At 36.0% G+C, this 25,031-nt stretch overlaps 1 protein-coding gene and 1 non-coding gene across 2 annotated transcripts in view; one reads left to right on the top strand and one right to left on the bottom strand.

The window, feature by feature from the left end:
* Positions 1 to 25,031, top strand: part of LOC137248769 (uncharacterized) — a 407,561-nt gene that overhangs the window by 278,154 nt on the left and 104,376 nt on the right. The window lies entirely within an intron of this gene.
* TRNAF-GAA (transfer RNA phenylalanine (anticodon GAA)) lies at positions 5,791 to 5,863 on the bottom strand. Its single transcript has one exon. It is a non-coding gene; the product is annotated as a tRNA-Phe (tRNA).

The raw sequence follows: 25,031 nt of genomic DNA, 5'->3' as shown, positions 1-25,031 counted from the left end.
CGTACAAATAAATTCCAGAGTCACCCCTGGTCCACTTTTATTGCGTTATCTCGAAACGTCGTCCACCTATAGAACTAAGGCCTACTCCCTTTTAAAATACTCATTAATACCTTTCATTTGATACTCATATCGTACAAACAAATTCTAGAGTCACCCCTGGTCCACCTTTATGGCGATATCTCGAAAAGGCGTCCACTTATAGAACTATGGCCCCCTCTCTTTTAAAATACTCTTTAATTCCTTCCATTTGATACACATTTCATACAATCATATTCCAGGGTTATCCTAGGTTTATTTTCCTACATGGTGATTTTCCCTTATTTTGTCTCCATAGCTCTCAGCTGAGTATATAAGTTCGGTTACACCCTTACTTGTTTTTTTTTTTTTAATAAGCGCTAAGGTAGACTGCTCTTATCGCCTTTGCTCTTTGTTTTTACTGATTTATATTGTATTAGAGGTGAATACTTATGGCTCCGAAGTATTCGTTACGGGTTGAAGTACCTAATTTGTGAAAACCGTACTACCTAATTACACATAAGCTAGGTCGAACTGTCTGGCATTAAGCTAAATCTTCAGACATTTTTAAAAGCTGGTTGTAAACAATAAGCACTTGTAAAGTCTGATGAATGAAAAGAAAGAAAAATTTATAGCTGAAGTCATTAAAAAAAAATTTATTAAATAGTCTTCTTTCATTATTTGATTTGCCATTTGCTGATTTTAGTAAATGCTTGATGAATTTGTTTGCATTCTCTAAACTCGAGTTGATAATTATTTTCGATCACATAATGTACATAATTTCTTGTTCTTCCTTTTTAAAATTGAATGTCTTACCTAAAAAATTTCAAATAAATTTAATTCGTTTTATCTTTTTCTTACAGATGAGTGACTTTCAAATGCGCACATAACAATGCGCATGCGCACATGAATTAGTGTATGTACATCCACTTCATACAAAGTTTATAGTGAGTACGCTTACAAAAGATGTATAAAAAACGTTAAAACATATCACATAAAATCTCCAAAATTATGTTCCTTTATTGAAAATTACCTTGAAATGCCTAAGAAGGCCAATTCCAAAATGGTTTTTGGAGCTACGGATATTGGCTGTTGACAACTAAATACTGATAACTACAAATATGTATTCTTAGTAAATTATGTTGTTTACATTATTTTAATACTTTGCCTATTTAATTTTGCAACTCAAATTTGTTTCTTTTTCTGACCGACCATAAGTTTCTTTCTTATGTGTCATGTGGATTGTTGTTGTTACTAGATAATATCGTTATGCATTGCTTAACAAATGACTGTGCCATTAGCGCCTTGCTGATATCTCGTTAATTTTCTATGCTACAGGTGTTGACTCTAAAGAAACGCTTATAGAATTATAATTTTTAAGCAAATTTAATGCATATCTTTTTCGGCGTTATTTGCTGGAATTTACATGCGAAAATCGTACTATGATGTCAAATATGTCTATTGGACTGGGTTGATTTATTAACCGACATCGCGCCATCGATTTTTCGATGGGATTTGGGCTCAGGAAAAAAAGTATTTTTTTTTTTTAACCGTTATCGACAACGTTTTTAGCGGACATTTTTGGGTGGGACAGGGTATACATATGAAAATTTGTTTAGTACGTCATGAAAAAAACCTTAAAAGTCAAATTCGAAAAAAGTCAGAAAAATGAAATTTCGCAGGCTCGAATATTATTATTTTTTGGGTATGCGTAGTGGAACTTTTTTCCTGAGCCCAAAACCTATCGGAAAATCGATGGCGCGATATCGGTTAACTTTCGTCCATACAAATCGACCCACCCTAATGTCTATAGAAATTTATCGTTTCACTTATGTGACTGTACCCATAGATATATAAGAAGAAATATGATTCATAAAATCTAATTCATTCATATATTTAATTTGGCGCAGTGCTACATGCTCCATACTTCCCATACGTCCCCCTGCCGTTGTCGGTCTCTTGCCTTCCAAATGGTAACAGAGCAACCTGTTGTACGAACAACTATCTTGATTTCAAGTAAAAACCAGCTTTGATATCTCTTTCACTATTCTGGAAAATCTGCGAGGTTTTATCTTCAATTAGAAATTCTTGAACTCCTGCCATGCAGCCTGCCAAAAGCCGCCCCTAATACAGCCTTCCTATAAGTTGGGAGACCCCATCTTATAAAACTCACGATGCCACTAAGTGCAGTCTTAAGGAGGACCACAATCTGGTGCTTTAGCAGGTTTGAATCAATAGTACATTTCTGCGTTCCTATATGAGCTTAAAAAAGATTAAAAGGTTTGCTATGCTTCCGTCGTAAGCATAGCTGAGTACTACTGTTCCTTAAACAGAGAGTATTTAATGTAAAAAAGGCAGTACCAGGAACCCGTTATGTTTAAGGTGCATACATACAGGTGTACGTCAAATGAACTAATGTTTTTTTAATTAACTGGAGCTCGCCCAAAATGTTGCATGGCCCTTAAGGTATCAGCTTTTTATATTTTCGGATTGATTTCCTACTGTTCAACAGGCGATTTCGACAAGTCATCGTTTCGTTATCGGCTCGAAAGATTTACGTCAACAGGTTGAACGCAGTACAGAGATTGGGGACTGTTAGGATCAGCGTGGCCATTCGTACACCACCAATTCTGGCACTAAACGCTATGCTGAATCTGTACCCAGTTGATATCGTGAGCAAAATGGCCACAGCCCGATCGGCGGCGTATAGACTTGTGAATAGCGGGCACTCCAACATTCTGACCGAATTTGACTTTATCTCTGGCAGGCGGAATCTGTTCACGAATGGTGAATCTGTTCACGAATTAATCCAGACTGAACGTGATAACCTCGGCGTTACCCGAAAAACTTGAATTTAGCATCTACACAGATGGTCAAGCGGCTAACAAAGCACCAAGCTTTAACTAACGTTAGGTCAAGTGCAGTGAAGGATTGATTGACCCCATTTGCGTCGGCATCTAACTACTCTTTAACAGAAATTATCTGGATGTCAAGGCATAAGGATATTCCTGGCAAACTGTAAGCAGTGATGATTCGAATACTACTGACAAGTTGCTGTCTGCTTCTGGATTGGTGTGGTATTTTAGCCAGTCAGGCAAACTCTGTGCTGACAGATCATTTTGGCTCGTTGTTAACTTCAAGCGCTCGGCGAAGCTAATAGGATTCAAGAAAGATCATCTATCCATGATTATTGGAGTGCTAATAGCACAATGAACAATGGGAGTTTATGCAGTGTGCCTTAATCCACTGAACATACCCAGCTGTGTAAGCTGTGTGGAGGACGACGAGGTGGTATCTTCCAGTAACTTTATGCTAAGCTGTACAGCTTTTGAGAGGACGCGGCGTAAATATATATCTCGTGAAAAATGTATTCCAATCTCCGGAGAAAATGTCCAAGATCGATGTGTGCCTTATTCGTGGCTTTATCGTTGCCACGCAGTGATTCGCTAAATAACTAGAAGCCAGTTCCGGAAGCCGGACCAACATAAAAGTGTGAAAGTGAGCTGTTCCTTACCTGATAGCTGCCACCCAAACTAACCTATTGGCAGTGTAAATAAAAACGTAGTGCACTCTGCCTACCTATGATATCTAGATTTTATGGCGCCAAACATATTAAATTTTATTCAAATATTCCACTTAAGCGAAAGCTGTCTGACAAATATAATATATGTGACCCGGTATATGAAAAGGTGGCTTATGACTTAAAAAAAAAACTACTACTACTAAGAAACTGAAGAAATCCATTGTTTATCTTTAACAGCTGTTTCTCACAATTTACTTTTTGAGTCATAAGCCACCTTTTCATAGACCGGGTCACATATACCTGTGGTGTTCTCAATACTATTCACTCAGCCTTTTTCTATTTAAATTATCACTTGCTAACTCAAGTGCCAGCACAAGTGTCGTTGTTGTTTTAAATCATATTTTATGCAGGTGCAAATGATAGAATCTGTGGAGCTTCATAATAATAAAAGAGCGGCAGTGTTAATTGATGATGTTAAGTTATTTAAGCTTCAGAAACCTCTGGTCTTGATTATATGAAGCAAATGTTGTTGAGCTTCTACATACATGGGAATCCAGTACGCCTATACGGCTGAGTTTTTTGTATGCCTTACTCGGCTAAGCTACAGTAAAGAGTCCTCCGACACAGTATTTAATCAAGGTAAACAAAAGTTCTTTCAACCGTAGAAACTTTAGAGAACATTAACAAATTACACAATATTAACCTTTAATTTTGTTTAATTACTAATTTACTGTGAAAATTCCACGAATCATAAAACACTGAATAAAGTTTGGCTAACTAATTAAATTAAATTTGACAAATGCTCACAGTAAATTGCATAAATTTACTCAACAAATTAGCAAATAATTTTCGTGCGCCACAAACAACAGTCAAAAATTTAAGTAAGTAATGAAAAATAAATAAACAAAACACAAACAGCAGAAACAATACAGAATACATAATTCGATGGGTGCAGTTGACAATGCAATAACGACTTTAATTGCAATAAAAACAAGTTTGCAGAAAATAAAAAAAAAACAAACACGATTTTCAATATAACAATTTACCGGCTTATGCACCATTTTTTATTGCTTATTTTTCGTGTAGATCTTTATTTTTATTTGCTGGCGTGCGTGCTGCGTAACACCCATATGACAATAAAAGGTTAATTGAATTGAGGGTTATGGAATAAGAATGAATTTGAACTGGAAAAATTTAAAACTGTTGATCATTATTGATACATACTTACATCCCTTGTATGTACAAGTATATTACGGAGATTCGATTTTTAATTTTTTGTGATCCCGATTAAGGTGTCGACTGTTTTGAAACGGAATTATAACGAAAATCGATCGGTCCAAGGTTGAACCCAGACCCGGGAAAAGCAACATCGCAATCTTTAGAAAAGAGTTTTTACAATTTGCAGGCAGGGTCACCCTTCTGCAGTGGTTTAGCTAACACTCCAAGTGTCACGAAAAGTTTTTCAGTCAAAATTCATATGCTGATATATGACCTTCAGAGTGGTTATAAAACATGTAGGCCCCATACCATCAATGTGTTTTATTATTTTATTTTATTTTATCTTCTTTATTTCTTATTTCATATAAAGTTTAATTTTTATTTTCCAATAATTTATCAAATAAAACCAAAAAAATAAAATAAAGTCAAGTAAAAATAAAATAAAATAAATTAAAATAAAATAAATCAAAGCAAAGTACAAACTTAAAAAATTTAATTAAATAAATTAAAATTGAAAAAATAAAGTAAAATAAAGAAGAATAAAATTAAACAATATAAACTGCAATAAAATAAAATAAAGTAAATAAAATAAAAAAAAAACATAATAAAAAAATAAAAAAGTAAAAAATAACATAAAATTAAAAAATAGTAAAATACAATAAAATAAAGTCAAATGAACTAAAACAAAATAACATAAGATATTATAAGATTAAATTAAATAAAAAAAATTAAACAAAATAATATAAAATAACATAAAATAAAATAAAATAAATTAAATTAAAATGAAATATTTTTAAAATATAATAAAATTACATTAAATTAAATTAAACGAAAATAAACAAATTAAAAAAACAACATACAACTAAATTAAATTAAATAAAAAAATTAAATAAAACAAATAAAATAAAATAAAACAAAATAAAATAAAATAACAACAATACAAAATAAAAAATAAACAAAGTAAAAAAATAATAAAATAAAAAATACCATAAAATTAAATAAAAATAAAATAATATAAAATAAAATAAAATACATGCCGAAACCCGGGATTGAAACGGGGACCTTTAGATCTTCAATCTAACGCTCTCTCAACTGAGCTATTTCGGCTTATAGAATAACTACTGCTTGTTTCCCAATTGTCTGTGGTTTGGTTTCCTTGTGCTAAGTGCTAGAAATGCATTCATCAAGCATCATACTAATCGCTACTTACTAGCACAACAACAAAACACCTTAATAAACTAATATTTTCAAGTGATAACATATTGCATATTTAGTTAGATCCAAACGGCTATCACTTGAAAATTTTGCTCGGAGAACTCGAAAACACTCTCACACAATAAAATGTTTATTTTGAATTAAATATTTCCTTGGTGAGTAGAGAATTTATTAATAAATTGATTAAACAAATCCATTGGTATTGAGTTTGTGAGCTATAAGGTAAAATGGTAGTGGTTTTTGGGTTAGTCCGTTTTAGAACTAAGTACGTAGATAAATGGGCGATATGTTCTATACTTTATGAACCTTTAAGTTCACCGCCCCTCTTATCTTATGAAAAGCCAGTTAATCCAAATGAAACCTGTCTATTAGCAGATATTTACCTAAAACGCTTATCTTCTTTGAAGATTAATAGTAGCCTAAATTGACTTCTAAGTCAATTTAAATTTAGCTTGGTTCACTAGTAGATACTCAGATACACACCTCAAGCAATTCACTAAATTTCCAAGTAAAACGCAAAACAAAAACGTTGAATACAAATTATCCAACATAAAGTTTATAAATTTTCAACCTCCTTAAAATGCGTCTCACGGTTTTCCCCGAAATTATTTAATGGCATTTAAAAAATGTCACTTTATTTTGGTGCGAGGGTAGCATAACAACTCCGGTCAACTCAACCAAGCAAGACAACTTGCCACAAAACTATGCATCAAATAAACGGTGCCGACACCAAAAACACACGCCCCTGCACAGTGGCCAATTTGGATTCGCTAGCGGCATTTAATTAAAAATTTCAAATTTGAAAAACCGTTAATTTTTTTTTAACAATCGATAACAAATACATTCACTAGATTTGTATCGATTTTTAAAAGCTCAGCTTACAGCTGATGAACAGCTGTGAGCTGTCAAAGTCAGCACATGTTTCTGCAAGTGTTGTGCAAAATATTTCCGCCTTTTTGATCATCGTTTTCGTATTCGTGTTAAACTTGCAAATTTTATTATTTTCATTAAAAGTTTTGTTATATACTAACGCCAAGGTATGTGTTATATAAAAAAAAGTGTGATTGTGATCTGTGTATACTTATGTTATTTATAAAACGTAATCGTGTTTAAGTGTATTAGCAACTCGCCCATTGTAACGTACACCTGTTTTTCGTGGAGTAGAGCTTTCAAAATTTACCTAGATTCAGTGTAATTTTCAATTTTCCTTATGTGTAAACCATTGTGTGTCCAAAATGTCCAAAATGAACTGCGAGTACCTGCGAGCCTTCAATTTATTGTACTTTTTAGGCAAAATGTCTGTGTCAAAACGCACCCTTTTTTTAATATGGCATGAAGAAGCGATCCCCACCAAGAAGTTTCTCGCCGTAGAAAGTTATGTTTTTGGTACCGTTTTGAGTAAAATTACCTATACTCAGAAGGAGCAGTGCAAAAATGGAAAGAAACTGCGCAATTTTGTTAGTAGGCTTATCCAAAAGTGGAAGGCCTGTGGCAGAAGTAAGGTGTTTTTCGAAAAAATTAACCAAGAATGGCTAGATACACCATTGGTATTGTTGGGAAAAAAAGCAAATGAAAATATTGGACGGCTGGAAAAAGAGCTTTCCAAGTGCTGCAGAAAAACGCAAGTCAATAAGATGTCAGGGCTTACAGATGAAGTGTCATGTGAAGGATTGTTGGTAGCTGCAGTTTATATAAATATAGAAAAAATACAATGGAAGATATAATTAACGCTCTTTTTGTTTCTTCCGATCCGTTAATATCTTCATTGTCCAACGGCTCATCAATTTCCTATTCCAGAAATATTAGTTTCGATAAGGAAGTTAAAAGCTTGCTTATAATGCATCATCTTGAAGATGATTTCTCTGAATCTGATACTGAAGAATCTGATTAATATTTCTTTTATAATATGGTTTGTCTTTGAGTTGACAATTTTTTTCTTATTTTATATATGAATATATGGTGGAAAATGTTTATTGAATTAAAAACAAATTAAAAAATTTAAAAAAATTAAAAATTAAAAAAAAATTAAAAATAAAAAATTAAAAATTAAAAAAAAAAAATTTAATTTTTTTTCCAAAAATTGTTTGATTTTTTTCTGAATTGAGAAAAAAAAATTTTGAAGATAACTTCTTTACTTTGGAAACTATGAATAAAATGCCGCTAGCGAAGCCAAATTGGCCACTGTGCCCCGGCACGAACGAGAACGAGGCGGTTAACCTGTTGCAACGGTAAAACAGTGAAAGTTAACAAACGATAATACTAAAGTGCTATAACAGCTTGAAAAAAAAAACAAAAAAAAAGGCCAATAAAGCATGCAATGTTTAATGATTTGTCTCTAACATAAAACACATTAGCCTAAATAAGCGAATAATTAAATTAAAGTTTTGTTTTCATTTGAATTAGATGCCGCTATCAATAAATTCAATTGACAAGGTGTGCAGGTTACATAAATGAGGAAGGCGGCTTAGTTTATGTACGCCCACTTACAGTCAATGAACCAAAAAAAAATCGATTAATAGAACTTATTTTTCGAATGCGTTGAAAATCAATAGTTTTTTTTTTTTTTTGTTTTTCTTTTTCTGTTACTAAACCTGTTCTGATATGCTAATTACGCTTTTCACTAAAATAAAATGTGATATAATGAAAACTCAGTGTTGAGAAGCACAAATAGCTATAACTTTGAGTCAAAAAAGATCAGGGAAACACTGCGTTAAGCCAAAAGCTCGAAATATTCTAGATATTAAAGAGATGAGACTACTTCTTCTCTGACCGACGTTCTTGGATCAGGAAAACACAACCTCCTTCAGGTAGTCAGTGAATGCAGGCTGGTATGACATCATACCACAACATTCTAGCTGGAAGTATTAAAAATCCACTGAACATCGATCCTCCTATGCATCCACCCTCCTTTGCCTACCTGTAAACACAAATTCGAGCTTAACTGCATTGAATTGGAATGGGAATGACGATATATGCACATGCACTCATTAGAGTGTGACTAGTACGATCTGGTTCAGCATCAGTGGTCCCAAATGTAGAAAGTATTCCTACAGTGAATTGCTAGTTCCGCACCTGATTAGTGCTATCGCATTGGACGACGTAGTTATTTTGCAACCTCGCAGTGCTCTCAAATGACACTTTTAACAATGCAAAGTCCTAACAAATGGCAATTGGTCACTTTTCTGGCCCCTTTTTAACGCGTGCTTCGGAAGTGGTTCAAAAATGGTTTCTGGCTTTCATTAATCAATTTTAATGCATGCAGTTCAGATATAAGAGCTTTATGTACAACTGTGACTAACAACTGTCTGGCTGTATATCGGATCTGTTACTAATCCGAAGCTAGTCTTATACCTGTAGTGTGAAAATTTCGCTTTGCGTCACTGTCTTAAATTTTTCTTGCATGGTTAGAACTCCCGACAATGAATTTTTCCGCTGTAGAGATGAAATGGTATGGAATGCCCTTTTTTTGTCGTAGCCCCGTCCTGTGCCTGAACTCGACATCGCATTTCATACCAATGTTTCTTTAACTTCCTGTTTCTGATTTATGAGCCACTGAGCAAGACTGGAAGACCAGTGATTTAACCAGGAAATGGAACTGAACAATTTGGACCTTAAAGATACATAACTTAGGAAGGGGCAGCCACTTTAACCTAATCAAACCAAATTTCACTGCTAATGAGCTACAGCTTCTGCATTAAGTTGACTGAAACTAGATTGATTTTTGTTTTCCAGAGCTGAGACCGTCAGAAATCTGTTCACCTTGAGACATAAAACGAAACCGGTGTTATATTATTCGGTAATAAAATGCCATTCTCCATTATTGTGTTGCCATCGCGGGCTGTCGATCGAAGCACTCTCTTTACAAGACCGTGGCCGTGGTGGCTTGATAGCGTAATCCGCATACCACACCGAAGGTCCTGGACTCAAGTCCCGTGCAAAGCAAAATCAGAACTTAAAAAACGTAGTTTAAAGCAGCAAAAGGTTTTTCTTAGAGAGGTAGCCACTTGGCAGTCGCTTCTAAAAAGCTTTTCGTCAATTAGAAGAGAAGCTCGGATTTGATCTCCTCGGAGGTAAGTCGCACTAAGTTTTTTTTTTTTTAATTATAGATAGCGAGTTGGAAACATTCCGATAAGAAATCGATAACTTTTCAATGAATTAATTAATTGTTGAACGTCGGGATTTAATGTTTTTAAGAGTAGTGAGCTCATTACTGGTTTTTAAGGTTCCTGATCATGACTTCGAGCTGAAATCGAAATATTTATAAATTAATTAATTTAAACACAAAACCAAAATAATATCCGGGGTTGAGCTTATTACATTTAGAAGTTATAAATTTTCGATAAAAAATCTTTAACTTTTCGCTAAAAAATCGATACCTTTTTTTAACACATTGACATCTTTTCTATACATATTCGAAAATTTTTCGAAATTAAATGTTTTTTTGTTTTCTATAACATATTGGTATTACTTCAGTCATAAACCAATAACTTTATAATAAAATATCGATTAGGTACGATAATTTTCTGATAAAAAAACGTGAACTTTCTGAAAACAATTCGTTACCTGACCACCTTTCCAAAAAACCGATCACTTTTCGAAATTAAATTAATGAAATTTCGCTAGCAAATTGATAGCTCTTCGATAACGAATTCAAATCGGCAACTCATTGATAAATTCTGCTATCAATAGCAAATTTATAAAACTGTGCCAACAATTAGATAACTCGTATTCACCTCGCCGATGACACACCTATAACCAACCGATAACTCGTCTATAAGAAATGTTTAACATGTCCCATGGTGGAACCATATAAATTGGCAGCACGGTGACATACGTACAAACATAAATACAAGTTCCATTTACTTTGTTTTTGTAAATCGATGAGCTTATCTCAAGATCTTACTGCGTCGGACGTTAAAGTGTCAAATAATATTAAAAAAAGGAAAAATCAACCGATTTCCGACTGTCACCTTTTCCTGGTTCCGCCATGAAATGTACATAGCTCGCCGATAACAAATAGTTGACATTTCGATAAGAAATCGTTGACATTTCCATAACAAATCCTTGACATCTCGATAACAAATTTTTAACATGCCCTCCGCTTTCAGTTCCGTCTTCGTTTTTGGTTTCAGTTTTGACTTCTTTTCTTGACTACTCTTACGCTTACGCTACAGTGAGCAAAGATGTTAACAAATCAAACATTTTTTGGAACGCTTCTTGAGCATTTTTGAATAGAAACTTCTTTTTTTCTTTGAAGGTGAATAGCCAGCTTAAGTTGTAACAAACTCGCTGCAGTCGTATTTTGACTGGTTCTCCCACACACAAAGTAGCCGCAAATTTTAATGCGATAATTTTAAGTTATTTGGTTTTTTTAAACACAAAAATTGCCATTCCTATTTAATATTGTTAGGGAGAAAACATAAGAGCAAGAATATATAAAAGTAAACTACATCTTAATATATATAAATTTCGTGTCTCGTTGCTTGTCCGCAATGGACTCCTAAGCTACTAAACCGATTTTAATCAAAGATAGGATAGCGTTCCTGCGAAGTTTCTTTCCGGGAAGTGGACCAGGGACCGATCTATTTGAACAAATCTGTTCTTGGTCCGATTTAGGTAGACTTGGGCTAGGAGTGGCCCTGCGACTATGTTTTGGACTGAGATTGGGAGTGGAACTGGGACTGGGACTGAGACTAGGACTAGGACTAGGACTAGGACTTTGACTTGGGGTGGGATTGTGACTGGGAAAAATGGATGGAAAATAACAAGAAACACTTGAGAAGAAGAGAAAGAGTGAAGGAGAAAGAGATGAAGTTAGACGAAGATTGAGAGATATGGGTAGAGGGAGTGGAAAAGAAGTGAGGGAAAAGGCGGAGAGGGAACAAGATACGCAGAAAAAGAGAAAGGCAAAGGGAAGAGTGAATACAAATATAAGGAAAAGGGGCAGAGGGGAAGGGAGAGTAAGAGGTTAAAACTGCTTAAAAGTTATGCAGATAGACCAAAGCTGTGGGAAATCAACGTCTGTCGGTTCTGCTATTATAAATATACTAAGTATTTACCTATGTTAGAGAGTTCAATTATTTTTTTCATATAAGAGGCTATAACCATGTACGTTATTCCTCGCACTAATGTAAACCTATGGCTGATTGTACAGGTTACAATTAATTGGTTACAGGCGCGCTTTGCAGTAAATGAAGCGTGAAGTGTGCACCATTTGATGGTAACATAAATTGCAACTTAAGGCACACAGAATATAGAACACGCTTTCTCCAATTTCCGTCACCGACAGGAAGATATCTCATGTGAAGTTCGTTAGTGTTTATTATTTCTATATTTTAAAGAGTCGTTAAGGCATTTTTTTATACGAACTTTTTTATTACTTTTGTCTAAACATAATTTTGGTTTAACGGTTTTTTTTTGTATTATAACTAATCTACTTCTATACAACATTCGTTTACTTTTCGTTTATTTATTTATTTCATTAAATTTTTATTGTTTATGATTTTGTGATTTCGTAAATATTTTATGTCTTTATGAAGTTTGCGTTTTCCGCTATTTGCGTTGAGACAACTTACTGTAACTGTGGCCGAAGGTGAGAAGTCACGTTTGGCTTATGACTCGCGCTACACCTACGCATCACATTGTGCAACGTGCAGCTTGCAGCGTGCCACATTCGCTTAAATTACCCAAGTCTCTGCGCATGTGCACAAAATTTAGAATCGTTTTGGTTTTTATTATTAACTGTACTATATGGTAGTGGGTTGTATGTGACCTGAGAAGCATAAATAAATACGATACAATATGACCATTTTCATTATTTATTATTTCAATTAGGCAGAATATTAGGTGTGACTGCGAAATAAAGAAAATAAAAATGATAAGCAGAGGAAGAAGCGCATCTGTTGCATACAAAATTGCATTGATTGCAAATTATTATGGTTTTTTGTGAATGTTGCGCAAAATTTTGCATGGTTGTGAAGAAATACTATTCACGCCTACGATCAAATCTTAAATCAACTCTGGACCGTAGCATCTGCAAAAGCCGAGGTTATTGTTGTAGTTTGAAAGTAATCTAGAATGGGAGTTTTGTAAAGTAGATCTAAACAGTGGAACTACGCAAACCTATATCGGGATAAGAATTGGCAATAGGTAGTGCTTTCCAAAATCTTCGAAAAGGGTTTCAACAAGTCCAACTAATTCCACACTACACACAGAGAAAAACTATTGTAAAATTAACTTATAATCGCGTATACCACAGATTAAAATTAGGTATAATTAACCTACTAAGTTTATTCATCATCTTAAGAAATAATAACTAAATTTGGCAATAAATTCCCTAAGCTTTGTTTCCATTGTCGAGCATAAATTGTGTAAGTACAAGTTTCTTGGGCCCCATACAAAATTCTTTAACTAAGTCAACTTTGTTCGATTTACAATTGTTTTTTCCCTGTGTGTACTCTTAAGTATCATGCTTTAGTGGTTCTTTCAGGATGGTTGTAATATTAGCAGTCACCAAGAAAATGTAGGTCAGAAGGAAAATCTGAGAAGTTAAAATATTATTGCGAATTTTAGGTAATCTTAATTATCAAATATTCGGTATAGCAAAATGAAATTTTTTCACAACTCTACTGTATTAGTACATCACAATTAAATTACTTGCGGACGTTTTTTAACGTGTTCAAAATTAAAACTGATTCAATATTCCTCAGCTTGCGCTGCTTTTATACTCTCAATTGCCTCGTTCACCTATATCTCCCAGGGTCTAGACTTTTCACGAATAGCCTTCTCGAACACTTGCTTATTTATTTCTCGATATGTATCTCATAGTTGGTCATTTAGCTATATACATGTGTATGTGCTAGTAAAGTCATCTCGCTCTTAGCTGGTGACTATACGTATGTGAAATATTCTTCTCGCTTGGACTTTGCTGTTTACATGGATGTGTGGCTGCTCGCTTTCGTTTACATGTATAGTGACGCATCGAAATACTAATATTCGATACAACATCAATTAAGTAATGATGCATAGTTGTTTCTTCCTCTCATTCGAGTGGTACTTTGAATCGCAGCGGAAAGTAGAGTAGTGTCGGTGGGACCAATCCAACATACTCGGCTCAAGGTCTGTAGGGCCTGTAACCAGTGGAATGCACTTTCAATAAAAAAATGCTAATGCCTCGTAACCAATTAATTTTTACCTTTGACGACCAAGAATACGTTCCAATGGCCATGATTTTAGGGCGCCTGGTTGATGGAGTGTTGGACGCAAAGGCTATTATGCCTTTGCGATGGAAAGGGCAGAAAATGACATCAATCGTATTATTTGACGTCTGATATAATAGGGTACCTGATAAAAGAAGTTGTGATTGTAAAAAAACCAGCACTGCCTTTCATACATATATGCGGCGACGGAGGTGACGAACGATGCGGCTAAGGAGTCCTTCAAAAGACATAGGGAAGGAAGTTATATTGGGACTGAATGGGTTGTGCAGTGCAAGCCCCTCAAAGCGGTTTCCATAATAATTCATAGCTTACCCAATTGTCAACCCTACCAATCCGTTGCGAATCCTATTTATCTAGCTGGCAACCTCAAGCTCCTTACTGAAGGAGGGGGTTGAATGACCTAGAACATTAAATATGGTCACATCAAATCGTTCTCCAGATGGTCGGGCTATTTTCCAGAACATATAGGACACATCTCCGGCAAAGGAGAATAAGGAGGAACCTAACTATAGTAGGAAAATAGTGGCGCCCAGAAATAGCCATGCCAAAAGGAGAAAGTTGGTTAACTTTAAAATTTTTTATCAGCTTGTTATCTGTAGAGCCATATTCCAACATAAAAAGATCCACCAAGCTGATCATGTGGCATCCACTTCCTTCTGTGAGGCGAGGAAGGTGGGTATAGTCTTGCAAGTAAAGGTTTTCATCGAGAATAAGCTCACTAAACATAGTCACAACGAAATCAACACTCGGCTCTAGCATATGCTCTCTATCAGCTAAATAGGTCCTGACGATGGATCCAAACAGTGGAAACGTGTTTTTAATAGCATGTATGTTTTTACTTTATGGAGCTTGGATATTGGCAGATAGCAATAACGCATAATAATTCTGCTCGAAAATTTCGCAAACACAAACAACAATACCTAATGATGAAACTTACGTTGTACCGCCAAAATATAACGTAAGTTATTTGTAGGGTTTCGGTAAGAAAACCTTCAGGATCATAGCATCTCCGTACAATATGGCTTTGCGAACGTAGCCTATGGGTCTTGATTAGTTGAACAATGTAAGTTTCTGCTTATAGCTCATCGTTAAGGCTTCTTCGATATTATCCCTACCCAATGCATAGGAGCCTTCCACAGAATATGATAAGACGCATTTTAATGTTCTTGGGAAGGCTGTATAATTCGAGGTTAAGAACTTAAGTGCACAGGTTTATATTGATGTTATTGGCATCATTGACCTTATTCTGCCATATTTAATTTGGATAAACAGTATAAAAATAAATTGAAAGAACGAGGACAAAAAATACTGCTCTCATTAGGAGTCATCTCACCGTTTAGAGATACAAATTGTCAAGGACTTGATTTAGTATGTTTTTTGCCAACAAGTTCTACTTGGTGTGTAATTGAGATGTAAATTCCCAACAGAAGCTCGCCCTAAATCTCTTTTCACCAAGTATATTTTTTTTAACTCCCAGTTTGAACAAGAAGGACCATTCTCTATGGGTCTTTAACATAACCGACTGATGTATGACAGAGGCATGTCTGCAGTGAAAAACTAATTTTTTCTAAAGATTTTGGTGCTACACATTTTATTGTACCGGCAACCCTGAAAATAACTCACAAACTCTCCGAAGTCACAAAATATGAACACAATGTGCGCACAATCAAGTAAGTGCAATAACAAAATATTTAACAAGCAAATGAAAAGCGTCTAAGGCAACATTCATTGCATAAATAAATAAATAAGGGAAATCTGTTGAACGCCCATCGCCGCATGTCGTAGGCTACTACTACATATACAAAAATCCGCATCCTCCATACTACAATTTTGCGTAATACTACATTTTATATCGAATATCAGACCACAATAATTTTGATTATCATAATCCCACTTTCCACTGATCTCCAAGAAGACCCTACGCGCACTCTCGCCGATTTGCCTGTTGATTTTGCACATTATTGCATGCGCCTCAATATGTATTTGTTTACAAATTATGTTAAAAAAAAAATCAACTTAAATTGTGCACTTTTGTTTATTTTCATAACTCAACTGCAAACCACATGCGTCTGCTGCTGCTGCACTCTAGTGGTTAACTCCCAAGCAAATCCCACACGCTCATGAGGAGCAAAAGACGCAATGTACGAAATTAGATTTTTCGTCCTCCCTTCCTTCTTTTTTGCTCGTTCTGCTTGAATTTTGTACTATAATCTTCTCTGATTATCTCTTACTTTGCGAAAGCGTACGACTACAATATTACTTTAGCTGTTCAATGTGATTTGCCTGCAACGATAAAAATTTGCTCCATAAATCTCACTTTACTCGCGAAGCCCACCAACACTGAATTTGTAGTCACATTGTTGGTATAATTGCTTGGTGCGTATACAAGTATTCTTTTTTTTATGGTGATGCTTTTAATGTTCGACAGTGGTTTCCTTCTGGGGGCAAGGCAACATAGAGGAGCGCCGGAAAATATATTTCTCATAGTTATGCATAGTGGATTTGAAATACTACAGTTGTGGTGAAAATATATATGCTTATGTTGTTGTTGCTGTTGTTGTATCGATAAAGAAACTCTCCGAAGGCTTTGGGGGGTGTTATCGTTTTTGATGGTCCTTTGCCGGATATAGATCCCGTAAGTTCCGGTAGCAAGCACCATTAAGGCACAAGCCGGACAATCTTAGGAACGATTTAATATGAACACATTGAACTTTCTACCGCCTCCCACCCCCTAGTTCCAGATTCGCAACGGATAGGTGAGGTTGACTGTAGTAGCACGAAAAGCGAACTTGGCTCGCTTATATATTTCCGGGTAGGTACGGCGTCATGTTCGTGTCTAGTCTACATTATTTTTCTGAACCCCAGTTCTCGAATACCACTGATTTTGATGAAGTATCGGAAATATAAATACCTTCAATCAGCATTATTTCCTAACATGTGGTATTATACCTTCCATGGAAAGGAAAATGGTATATTAAGTTTGTCACGAATCTCAAAATTGTAAGTCCTTAAAGGAGAATAGATAGACCCACCAATAAGTGTACCGAATTGATCAGAATCACGATCTGAGTTGCCCGGTTGTCCGCCCGTCCGTCTGTCCGTCTTTTCTTTTGAACCAAATTAGTCCCTCAATTTTTGAGATATCTTGATGAAATTTCGTCAGCGGGTAGATATAATTTTTGTGTCGGAATCGACCGGATCGAACCACTATAGCATATATCCCCATACAACCCAATGACATAATATTACTATTCAACTCAATTAATTAAAGGTTTGAAGTACGTCCTTACTTGTTTTTATTAATTTTTACACAATTTCCCAGAAAACCGTAAAAATTTCAATGCAAAAAACTGCGAGGGGGGACTAAAAATTTTTTGTAAACCCAACTGGAATTTGTTCATCAACTGGCGGGTAAGAAAAGCCTGCTCGGTTTTTTGTGCATATAAGCTTTATATCCCCTATTATAGCTGCACCCGATAGACATGCACCTACTATGTATGTCGGCACAAACCGCACTGAAACTGAGGGATACTCAGACAGGGCACACAGAAACCTTTATTTGCTTCCGGCGTAAACTCTGAGGGCAGCGTTATTTCTATGGTTTGGTTCCACCTATTAACGCATACAAATCTACACCGACGGCTCCAAAATGGACACGGGTATGTGGGCTGGTATCTTTTCACATTCTTATTCAAACTGCCGTCATACTGTGGTGTGTTTCAAACATAAGTCTTTGCGATTAGGCAAGCCTGCAAATCACAGGAGGTCCGGAACATTACTGTCAACCAAGCAGCAAAAAGACGCTAGCTGCACTCTACATTAGTTTGAAGCTTATAGGGCCATGCAAGCTCCATAAACGGAAATATAGAAATATTCATTATCTGGATATCGTATCATAGGGCAATCGAAGTAAAGGAGATGGATGATGGCTGGTATGTAGGAGCGCATGGAAATGAGGGAATACTTGGCGTCGAAATTGGCATACCCCCAGGGGCAGCCAAGGAGGAAAGCTCTGCAAAAGTGAAAGATCACTAAATAAACTTCATAAGCTACATGTCCAGACCACAATAAAAGAGGGACTACTGAGTAGATCTATAGCCAACACCTTTGGAATTCAAACGCGCATGCGGAAAAGTTGGGTATTCCGTATAATAACCACTGCAAAGGTTTAAAATACTTAACTACCAAAGGGACTAATGAGAATCTTCAGTGTAAATGCCCGAATCTAGCTAGAACATGTCTAAGATTTCTGAAAAATCTAGGTAATTACCGGAAATAGGTCTTTAAAATATTCTAGCTTTTATCGACAACTCATGATTGTAGTACATATCTGATGTAACAATTAGTAGGTTCAAACGAGTTTTGTGGAATCAAAACGGTTTTTCATTAGCTATTTGACGGCCATTATACCTACCTATCTACACAACTCAGAAATGTCGGTACGAACACAACCCAGACTTAACCTTTTATACCAAGGGAATTTAAAAATATTTCCAACTGGTCCCTCCAACGGATCGGTGGTCGCCCTTTTTTCTGCTTCCATAGGCAAAAAGAATACCTTTTTGGTCGGAGCCTTATATTTCATTAACATAACATGACCTAGCCAGCTCGATTTTTCGCTGGACTATGTTGAACTTTTCTGTCTGTTGATGGCTCGAAATCATGAACGGTGTCGAGAGCAGATGACACGGCTCCTGTTAGTTTTATGTTCGTGGTGCTGACTACAAGTATCGATGAAGGTATAGTGATGAGTTATATGGGCTCAACGAAGATAAGATGGTAAAGCGAATAAAAGGCTTCGCAGGCTAGGTCATGTTAGGCGAATGGATGAGAAGGTATTTCATTCGGCACCACAGTTTGGAAGCAAGTTTTAGTTGGGAGAGGCAGAAAGATGCAGACTTGACTAACATTGGCGCTACCAATTGGCGTAATCCACGAAACAGGAAAAGCTTTATGATAACAATCTCACCATCGACAGTTTACGATATTATTAAAAAAAAGAGCACGCAACGCATTTATTGGTAGTATGCCAATTATATACGTTTGATTACACTATGTAACAGTTGCTATCATCGGTGGGCTTTTTTTTTTCGTAGTACGTCGATACAAAATTTGTAATACTTTAATGATAAATTGATAACATTTCGATATGAAATCGATACATTTTTGATAACATATCGATAACTTTTTGAAAACAAACCTATAAGTTTTCGATAAAAAATCGACTACATTTCTGTAAGCATTTTTTCACATTATTTATAATAAATAGATTACTTTAAGGTAGCAAATCGATAAATATTGCATAAAAAATCGAAAGCTTTTCAATGAAAAATTGGTAGTCTCGATAGTAAATTAATAATTTTTATACTCAGCTGAGCAGAGCTCACAGAATATATTAATTTTGTTCGCATAACTGTACCACGTAACGGCATGAACTAATCGAGATAGATATAGACGTCTTTCTATATATCAAAATGATCTGAACGAAAAAAGAAATTCATTTAGCCATGTCCGTCCGTCCGTAAACACAATAACTTGAGTAAATTTTGAGGTATCTTAATTAAATTTGATATGTAAGTTCCTGGGCACTCATCTCAGATCGCTATTTAAAATGAACGAAATCGAACTATAACCACGCCCACTTTTTCGATATCGAAAATTTCCAAAAACCGAAAAAGTGCGATAATTCATTATCAAAGATGGATAAAGCGATGAAACTTGGTAGGTGGGTTGACCTTATGACGCAGAATAGAAAATTAGTAAATTGTTGGACAATGGACGTGGCACCGCCCACTTTTAAAAGAAGGCAATTTAAAAGTTTTGCAAGTTGTAATTTGGCAGCTGATTATGTAATGTTCGGTTACACCCAAACTTAGCCTTCTTTACTTGTTCTACATAAAACAGTTAACTTGACGTAACGAATTATAGAAGGTGATGAAACAGTTCTGGATCGATAAACAAGAACAATTTCGGTAGTTAAATCCAAGCGTTGTGGGAACGTCCTTGCGTAAAAGTCGTGACCGTAGTTTTTGAGTGCAGGATTTTCGCTTCGTTTATCTTTACTATTCTTTAGTCAAGTGTATTCCATTTCGTGTTGCTCTGCTATCAAAGTTGTACGCTTTCTGCGAGCTGCATCTTCCAGGGCACATAGTTTTTCCATGACAAATTTATTCCCAATAAAAGAATATCGCTCAGAGGATACACGAAGCGCTGCCGATTATCGGGGGATTGCCAAATACTTATTTTTAAAGCATATTCATTCTGGATTCTTTAATACTTTGCTGCCTTACAGCCTTATTTGCATTTCACTTGCTGTCTTCAGTGCGTGTTTTGTTCTTTGCAAAGGCCTCAGCTTCACCTTAGTTGTTCTGTCCGTGCTCCATAACACTTAAGAGGCTCGTGGATACGGGGCGTCGTAAAAAGTTGTGTTAAAGCAACTTTCCAGTCCAAACCTATTCACCACAACACGTTGCATTTATGAACTTTTTCGTAGTCCGCTTTCTCATGTTGCAATCAGCAGCGATACCCGAATTTGCAATCAACTACGCACATTTAATAACACATGCGTAGCTAATTCGAACAATTGTGGCAGTCAACATGTAGTATGCAACAAACAGCCAAAATTGTGGGATTTTACGAATAAAAAGCATTTGATTTTTTGGTTTTTTTTTTTTTTTTTTGTTTTTTTTTCATTAAAAGAGTGTGCAATTGCTGCGATCGCATTGCTGACCGCGTCATTTTGTGGCTTACATTTACGCATGTTGCAGCAACACTTGTGTACACACGATACAACTGTTTATACGCTGAGTTATGCGTTGCATATGGAAAGTGATCGCCAACGTCTCCGGTTGTAGTTTTTTCATTTCATTAGCTTTTTTTCTTGTAGGTGTTCTTTTCCATCGACAACGATATATTTTCTGAACTCCAGCGAGTATGTTAATTTTCACTTAGCCCGTAGGCAATTTGTCATTGGACACCATTGGCAATTTTTTCGCAGCCAAGCAAAGCATTTAAGAGCCAAACAACTTTTAACATCTTTTCCTTTTATATTTTGTTCCTTTGCAAGCGCTTGAGGCTATTTCTTTGGATTGCAATTGCATTGATTTATTGATTTTCTTGACGATGCAGCAACGAAAGAAGATCACTCAATGTGGTTGCAGAGTGAAAATTGGCATACCAACATATACCGCAACAAGATCTACAACAACAATAACAACAACAAGCATAACAACAGTGGCTGCCTAATGAGTGCAATGCAAATAAGTGCAAGCATTACTTCTCAGGCTTTGCTGAATTATTGAGCTCTAGTTTTTCGAGCCGCATACTTAAAGGGGTTTTGTGGTCGAATTTATTGTAGTTCGTGGAACACCTTTTGGCATTTAGTGTTTAAGATTAGCGCTAAATAACTTACTTCGTAGTACATACAAAAGCTAGTAGCTTTTCTTAATTTGCATATGTACATGAGTATTTACTTATGCATACATTAAGTTGTATAAAATTTAAGCTGATTGCAACATTTTTTTCGTTGGCCACCACACATGCTGCATAAGCCTGTTTTCCTTTTTTTCTGGCAGCTTTCGAATTACACATCCAGATTCGTGTTTCTGTCAGGTCAGCTTATGTGACTTCCGATAAATCTGCGATTGTAATTTTACGCTGAACGCTGATTTACTGCTAATGCTTGTATTTAGGTACAAGTATTTATTTAAAAGCAGCTCGTATCCCTGTTAATTTACAGTAAATACTTCGAATACAAGCTCGAGTAGCAATCGGCTTTTGCCATTACAGAAGTTGGTTGCTGTGCCACTTGGACCCCAAAGATCCAAGCTCAAGTCGCGCACTGGGCGCCATTTTGATGCACATTTCTCCTGGAAACAATTGCTCCTTATTTCGTATGCCTAGTCGGTACTCCGTTCGAGCCATTTGGAGCTGACGATGAACCTGCTGATACCTTTTACAGAGCATTTAGCTACTTCCTTAACTTCTGGCTGCATATAACTACCCATAGTTAGAACCTTAGTATGTGCTAGAGTTGGGCACTCACACAATTACTACGCGATTGTTCCTTTGCTGCCTTCCTCGCCGCAGCTCCTAAAAATGCTGTCAAATGGGATCCCTATTATCCAGTATGCAGGCCATATGGCCAGCGTCCCATTGTTGTGGCAGTGATCATAAAGATTTGGTCCTCTGTGCTCTTACTATTGTAATTCGGTCAGGTGTACTTGGTTATCTTGCAGGTATCTGAGGAGTAGGAGTTCGAGACAGCAAACTCCTTAAATCTGCTATGTATATTTATTTTAATTAATATAAGTGCACGATGCATATGGACTGCCTCCACAACCTCCAGAAGTGTCCCTGCCCTTGCAAGTTCGTATGCCTTCTCGTTGCCCTCGATGTTCCTGTGATTAGGTACACATATAATGGTTATGTTTGCGAAGTTAGCTGCGGCTTGAAGCGACCTCTTGCAGCAGCCGAGGGCCTTGGACGAAGTGATAGGTGAGTTAAGCGCCATGAACGCTGCTTGGCTATCTGAGTAAATGGACACCTCGCGGCCACATACATCTTAAAGTGGGGGTCAAACTCATTTGCAAAGACAAAAGTTTATTCATTTGAACTTGACACTGTGTTCACTTCATAGTTTTCGCTAAGGTTTACGTTTAAAAATTTCACCATACATATGTATGTGATATCCCCATTTCTTCTTTTCTTTTTTATTTCATTATTCAGCTTGTACCGAATTCGAATCCATACAAGGTGATGGCAAAGCGAATTCAATCAAAATCGCCGAGCAGAATAATGTCAAGTCAAAAGAAAATTTTCATTGCTTTCGATTAGTTGACATATTGTCGTACCAAGGCGTTGTATGGCAAATATCAAGAAGACGCAATCAGCTGATGGGATAACGACACCTGGTACTGAATTCACCTTGGCTTGCAACTAAGTACTTTAACATGTGTACGGCGCTCAGTGCATGCTGAAGTAAACAACACACATGACAAACAAATTCTTAGCCGAATAAAGGAAGGGCAGGTGATTTACGACTCACACAATCACACATCTTGCAGCTACGGCACTGAATTGCCGTTCGTTCATAACAATGCTGTGCGTGATGTAGACAGTTTTAGAACTTAGCTCTTAAATATTTCATAAATTGGTGAACTAGTTTTTAGTTTAAGTAGCCATATTTATTGAGGAAAATGCAAGAATTTGTTTAACGATTGTTGCCGCACAATATGTTCAGTAGAGTTTCGAAAGTTCTAGGCTTTGGTTTATAATATGTACAGATACCACCTTCTCTACTTCAGTTGAAATTAAGCACTGAGTAAATTTTAAGAATGTTCTCCAGCTACGGGCTATGGGTCTATATGACAATAGAATCGAAATCCGAGCCTAAGACCTCGTAAAAATTTAATCAGCAGAGAAAAATTATAGGTTGTTTATTTACAAATGCATCTGATGCAAGTGTTCTCTCTTTTTTTGAATTGTTCGCCAATATAAGACAAAACGCTCCCTGTGTTTCACCTTTTTAAAAATGAGACTGTATTTATTTTATAATTAACAATTTTTTTTTAATGATTTGACATATATACTAATTGAGTACTTTTATTACTTTCATTTCAGGTATGTAATTCGTCAAATAATTTTTTATAATAAACACAGTAAGTAGCATAATATCTATTAGAAGAGGAAGAAATGATAATGGTATTTATAAAGAATAAAAAATAGCAAGTAAGGAATACTAAGTTCGGGTGTAACCAAACATTACATACTCAGTTGAGAGCTGTGGAGACAAAGTAAGGGAAAATCACCATGTTGTAAAAATAACCTAGGGTAACCCTGGAATGTGTTTGTATGACATGTGTATCAACTGGAAGGTATTAAAGAATATTTTAAGAGGAAGTGGGCCATAGTTCTATAGATGGACGTCATTTAGGGATATCGCCATAAAGGTGGACCAGGCCTGACTCTAGAATTTGTTTGTACAATATGGGTATCAAACGAAAGGTGTTAATGAGTATTTTAAAAGGGAGTGGGCCTTAGTTCTATAGGTGGACGCCTTTTCGAGATATCGCCATAAAGGTGGACAAGGGGTGACTCTAGAATTTATTTTGTACGATACGGGTATCAAATGAAAGGTATTAATGAGTATTTTAAAAGGGCGTAAGCCTAAGTTCTATAGATGGACGCCTTTTCGAGATATCGCCATAAAAATGGACCAGGGGTGACTCTAGAATTTGTTTGTACGATATGAGTATCAAATGAAAGGTGTTAATGAGTATTTTAAGAGGGAGTGGGCCTTAGTTCTATAGGTGGACGCCTTTTCGAGATATCGCCATAAAGGTGGACCAGGGGTGACTCTAGAATTTATTTTGTACGATATGGGTATCAAATGAAAGGTATTAATGAGTATTTTAAAAGGGCGTGGGCCTAAGTTCTATAGATGGACGCCTTTTCGGGATATCGCCATAGAGATGGACCAGGGGTGACTCTAGAATTTATTTTGTACGATATGAGTATCAAATGAAACGTGTTAATGAGTATTTTAAGAGGGCGTGGGCCTTAGTTCTATATATGGACGCCTTTTCGAGATATCGCCATAAAGGTGGACCAGGGGTGACTCTAGAATTTGTTTGTACGATATGAGTATCAAATGAAAGGTGTTAATGAGTATTTTAAGAGGGCGTGGGCCTTAGTTCTATATGTGGACGCCTTTTCGAGATATCGCCATAAAGGTGGACCAGGGTTGACTCTAGAATGCCTTTGTACGATACGGGTATCAAATGAAAGGTGCTAATGAGTATTTTAAAAGGGAGTGGGCCTTAGTTCTATAGGTGGACGCC

Source organism: Eurosta solidaginis, chromosome 4 (assembly GCF_040869045.1).
Source record: "Eurosta solidaginis isolate ZX-2024a chromosome 4, ASM4086904v1, whole genome shotgun sequence".
Taxonomy (NCBI): domain Eukaryota; kingdom Metazoa; phylum Arthropoda; class Insecta; order Diptera; family Tephritidae; genus Eurosta; species Eurosta solidaginis.
Note: the sequence above shows the minus strand (reverse complement) of the source record. Positions and strands in the feature narration are given on the sequence as shown.